The sequence below is a fragment of the Macrobrachium nipponense genome, chromosome 46 (genome assembly GCF_015104395.2).
Source record: "Macrobrachium nipponense isolate FS-2020 chromosome 46, ASM1510439v2, whole genome shotgun sequence".
In the NCBI taxonomy this organism is placed as follows: Eukaryota; Metazoa; Arthropoda; class Malacostraca; order Decapoda; family Palaemonidae; genus Macrobrachium; species Macrobrachium nipponense.
In genome coordinates, this window is record NC_061106.1 from 5,719,363 (window position 1) to 5,725,453 (window position 6,091).

The 6,091-nt window shown below is 37.6% G+C and overlaps 1 protein-coding gene across 2 annotated transcripts in view; it reads right to left on the reverse strand.

Annotated features, from left to right (window-relative positions):
- LOC135214743 (small conductance calcium-activated potassium channel protein-like) overlaps positions 1-678 on the reverse strand; it is a 541,318-nt gene extending 540,640 nt beyond the window's left edge. For both annotated transcript variants that reach the window (XM_064249090.1, XM_064249087.1), the window contains exon 1: positions 1-678. This exon is cut by the window's left edge. The gene's annotated coding sequence lies outside the window, so the exon portion shown is untranslated.
- Between the last annotated feature and the right edge of the window lie 5,413 nt (positions 679-6,091).

The following is a 6,091-nucleotide window of genomic DNA, read 5'->3' on the forward strand; positions in this document are numbered from 1 at the left end:
ATGATGTTGGGTATAACGCGGCTTATACAGAGTAACTGATTTCTGATTTATCTGGAGTAACTACTTTAGGACTAAAACTTTCAAGATTCCCAAAAAACTAACGTCTAAACGAAGTCAGATGTGACGCTTTTTCTAAATTTTGAATTCGCGAATGACCTAAAGCACCCGATTACGCACTCAGTGAGCTCGAATTTTCCAGGGACAGCTGGAGACAACATTTGCCATTTGATGTCCCGTTATCTGGAGGTTGTCAGAACTACGTAGAGTCCCTCTGCTAACTCGAGATCTTCAATAGTGATACACACACGTGTTTACATCTAACAAATGTATTTTTTATTTCTCTGTCAAACATCATCTCCTACTTCATGTTATCTTTGTCCGTGGGGTACGGTTGAATGAACACTACCAGTTGCCTCTTTCGCCGCTGATGCTGCTGCTGCTGCTGTTGCTGCTGCCTCCTCCCTCAGAGTCTGCAAATCACGCGAGGGCCGCCCATTCTGCGACGCCTTGTCGGGTGATGCAGGTGGTGAGGTGGTAGGCGCCGGGGTGGGAGGGAGACGCTACTGCTATTTGTTGTGGTAGTTGAGGAGGTGACCCTTGGACACCCACTCACCATGCTGAACGGCGCGCTCTCTCCTCCACCACGGCTTCCCCTCTTCTGCTCTGCTCTGCTCTGCTCTGCTCTGGCTGGCCTCGTCTGCTCAACCCAACCTCCACCCCTCTCTCTCTCTCTCTCTCTCTCTCTCTCTCTCTCTCTCTCTCTCTCTCGCAAACATCCCTCTCTCTCTCTTTCTCTCGCTCTCTCTCTCTCTCTCGCTCTCATCTTTCACACACACACTCTCTCTCTCTCTCTCTCTCTGAATTCGCAAAAATCTCTCTTCACCTCTGGCTCATCTTAGAATCGTTAAACAACTTTCACAGACATAACAGTAAGGTTGTTTGTTGTTATGATGTAATTGAAAACAAAATGGAACTCGTTTACTCCAATTCAAAAATTTTTCCAAATAAATAATTAAGACAACATTACTCTCTCTCTCTCTCACTCTCTCTCTCTGCTCAATCTCTCTCTCTCTCTCTCTCTCTCTCTCTCTCCTATCTCTATATATATCTATATAGTATATATATATATATTATATATATATATATATATATATATATATATATATATATATATATATCTTATGTAATGAATATATATATATATTATATATATATATATATATATATATATAGAATTATGTATATATACATATATACACACACATATATATATATATATATATATATATATATATATATATATATATATTATATATATATTATCCATGGTGATTCTTTCCTTTCCCACTCTTTCCTTCCCCCTCCCTGTCTAGGAGATCCTTTCCCCTAATATACAAACACACAGTATTCTCTCTCTCTCTCTCTCTCCTCTCTCTCTCTCTCTCTCTTAGTCGGCGCATGCGCCATGAATGGGTCTGATCAATAGCCTATCTCGCATGCCAACCTCCAGCCCACTCCGACTAACAGCGGCTACGTGCCATTACAACCTGGTCTTACGTTCCTCTCATTCTGTCGCTCTCTTTCTCTCTTTCTCTCTTTACTAACATCAGCCCTTCCCTGCCTTAAGTACGTATTGTCCAAGTCCCAGTCATCGAAAAAAGCAAACATGCCAAACACTGGAAACGAATCATTGCAGGGGGAGGGTAAAGAAATGAGGAATTTCTTCGTATTTATCACCTGTTCACTTTTTCTTCTTCTTTTTCTAAGAGAGTACGTCGAAGAACGGAAAACAGTCATCCCCTCTATCTCAGCCTTGGTTGACGTCACTTTGGAAGGACAAACATCATAAGAAATGCTTTCTGAAAACGGACGAAATGAACCCGTGCCAACAGGTTATCCTGCGCTGAGCATCGTCTCGCCCATCTCCCGTAGTCCCAGGGCTTGCCTTGGGTACTAAGCTTACCCTGGACATTCACACTCATATTCTAATAATAATTATGGTAATGATAATAACTGGATAATCAAAGACAAGAAATCTAAAAGAAACAATGAAACGACAAAAGAATAGAATAATAATAATCCTCAAATACAATTAAACAGATAAACCGGGTTCGCATTTGTAAGGTCCATGGCTCAGCCCATTTCTAACTCCCCATTGCCGACCAAGCTAGTCTCTAGGAAGGGGCAGGAGGCTGGTAACCTCATCCCATGAGACTAGCCAAACACCAGGGAACTTTGCCTTTCCTCTTCCCAAATCCCCATAAAGGGGATTATATTGGAAGCCACTGTCCCTAATTCACTGCTTCGGTCAATAACATTATATATATATATATATATATATATATATATATATATATATATATATATAATATATATATATATATATATATATATATATATATATATATATATATATATATATATATATATATATATATATAATACATCTCTTATTATATAAAAGAAACTAATTGACTGACATTCACGCGATCTCGGTTCCTTCACAAGTATATAAACCGAACTTAACAACATTATGAACTTTCTAGAAAAAAAAATAATAATGTAAAAAAAGAAAATGCAGATATTCCTCTACACATTTCATATGGATATATATATATAATATCTATATATAATATATTATATTATAATATATCTAACATATATATAGTTTATACCAATGGTAAACTCCACAGCAATATGAAACATCTAGAAAAAAAATTTTTTTATACATGAATGCACGCACACACATACACACACACACACACATATATGTTATATATATATATATATATATATATATCTATATATATAATATATATATATATATATATATATATATATATAGATATATTGGTAACTTCACAGAATATGTATATATATATATATATACAACAACAAAATATATATATATATATATTATTATATATATATATATAGAATAATATATATTATTATATTATCTATATAGTAACCTCCACAGCAATATGAATTGTCTAGACAAAAAAATCTGTATATTTTTTACATTATTATTTTTTTCTAGATCTAGAAAGTTCACAATGTCGTTGAAGTTCGGTTTACATACCTGTGAAGAAACCGAAATCGGTCCGCTCTCGGTGATTGGTCAGTCAAATGAGTTTCTTTTATATAATAATAATAGATGTACTGTGTATTATTGACCGAAGCAGTGAATTAGGTACGTAAGCAGATTTCGTTGAATTTATGGCGTTTTGGTTGCTGATCAACTTCTTATTAGTTTAACAATATTTTCTGAAGCTTCTGCGTCCTTCCAAATTCAGTTGATGGGCAGAAAAACGAAGATTAACTCTTTGTTGCATTTACTGAGAAACAACACCACAGCTGTTCCGGTACTCGTCTTGACCTATTCAAAGTGTATAATCTGGACATGTTTTTGTTGTTTTAGATTAACCTGGCTTTATGCCAGCACGGGCTCTTGCTCTTAGAGCAGCCCGTAAAGTCTGAACATAGAGTCCTGTTTTTTGATGCATGGACAGACGGATAATGGCCGCCCAAAACAGTAACAATTCAATAAAACCATAATAATACAATAAATCATTACAACAATAAAGCTTTGTAAAGGGTTTTTAAATTATACACGAACCCGCAACATTTTTTATTATTGTGGACCTCTCAGAATAAAATAAGTACAACAATACATTAAAATATAAAAAAACATAAATTACTTTATGGAAGATAATGAAAAAAAAAAAACATTCTGGTGGCAATAAACGAAACAGAATTAGGAATGCAGGTATACGGATTACTGAGATAGGAGTCTTGTAAAAATAATAAACTATTTTTACTCCAAGGGTGAAGTAGAATGGGTTTGTGGAGGGGGGGGGGGAAGTGATTTAAAAGTTGTTGTTGTTGTCGTTATGCTTGGTTTCCTACGACAGCATTGTAAGTTTTAGGAAGTCTGCTAGATGGGAGTAGTCTTTTCGTTTTTATAGTTGTCTGTTTAATAAAACACAGCGGAATCTGTTGGCTTTTTATTGCACAAACCTACACCGAACAGACAACTAGAAAGGGAAAGACCACTCCCATCTAGCAGACGTGCTACAACATACAACGCTATCGTAAGAAACAACCATTACAACAGCAACACATACCTTTTCAAATCACGCGCTTCCTCCTCCCTCACCACGGCCCCGGTCCCCGTAATCCGTATACCTGCATTCCTAATTCTGTTTCGTTTGTTGCCACCAGGACACGTGGCTTTTGTTTTCAATATCTTCCACAAAGTAAATCATGTTTGTATTCTATATTTTTATTGCATTGTACAGTAACTTACATGACTGTAAATAACTTTTTATTTTGTACGTATTATCATTGTAAAGATTTATTGTATTATTATAGTTTTACTGATTTGGACGCTACGTATCCGTCCATACACTGCATCAAAACAGGACTTTATGTCCAGATTGCTCGTCTTGGATAATAATTTTGACGTTACTGTATAAGACTCGTTCGTTCGTGCTTTTGTTTTTTCGGCAGTCTTATCAGGCTGTCGAACATCGTGCGACTTTTCCGACGATGGCTTCAAAGCGACCACAGTCTCCTGACGCTCAACAGTTGGACCCGCCCTCCCTCCCTCGACGATGATGACTTCCAGAAAGTCCAAAAGAAACGGAAGAAATAAAAGCCTTGATGAACGTTATCGACGTCTCCAACATCTCGAAATCATCGGCCCCGAACATGCCCAGTAACAAGGAATTCCCAGCAATCCCAACGTTTAGAGCAGTGGCAGCACAAGGCCAGGTGTCATATGCAGCTGTATTACCTTGGAAAAGAAGCACCCAGGAGCGAAACTCCAAGCCAGGCCGAATTCGAAAGGGGAATTTACCATCTAAGAATCAAGCATCTGCTGAATTGCTGAGAAAGGATCCCTCTTGTCTTAATCGCCTCCAAGAAAACCTCCAAGCAATCCCAGATTCGACCTAAGGACGAATCTGCCTCCTTCACCTCAAACTCCTCAACCTTCCCTTTCACAACTTCCTCCCCGGCACTACATTTCTAACTCCTCACCCTCTCCTTAACGGTACATTCCTGCTCCCCAACCTCTAAAAACACCCCTCCGACCCCAAAGACCACTTCCTCGACCCATAAGATCATTCCCTCAATCCTCCCCGCCCCCCACTCAACTCCACACCGACAGTAGTTCCTGTTTTGTGTCGAAGCAGGAACCCAGACAGAAGAATCATCAGTCCCATGGACAGAAGAATTGCCCCAGTGTTCCGACAGATCCACTCAGACTAAGAATCTTCTCGTCGCAGACAAGAATTTTTTCAACTATCACTCAAACTACCGCTCAAGCTGTTACTAACTTTTGTTTTGCTTTCTCTAAAACTGATATATTTTTATTTTTATTTCATCGTTCTCTGCTAGTAAATGAAAAATGGTATTTGGACTCCGCAGACTTTCGCTTTCTCCCGTATTTCTCCGAGTGTAATTATTTCTATTTCCTTTCTGGTTATCTCTGACTCGCCAGTACTCGCTGCTATCATCTTTTTCTCCGAGTGATAGATGGGTGCCTTGGGGCTCAAAGGGGTTTGTACCTTGCCTGTTACCCTTTCATCTAACTTATTTTTCATCATATTATCATTTCACTTTCATATCCATTTGATCGCAATAAAGGGCATAGACATATCCTCAAATCTCATCATTCACCTGCAAAATATTCAAATGACCTATGGGCTGCTCTATGAGCAAGAGCCGAGCTGGCATAAGGCCAGCTTAATCTTCAACAACAACAACAGTCCAGATTATACACTTTGAAGAAGTCGCGACTAGTGACGGAACAGCTGTGGTGTTGTGTTTCTCAGTAAATGGAACAAGGAGTTAATCTTGTTTTCTTTCTTTATTTATTTTTTTTGTCTACCACCTGAATTTGGAAGAACGCAGAAGACTCAGAAAATATTGTCAAACTACTAAGAAGGTGATCAATAAATATATATATATATATATATATATATATATATATTATATATATATATATATATATATTATATATATGTGTGTGTGTGTGTGTGCTGTTGTGGATTTATGACTCGCTTCCAACTTTTATATTTGCCAT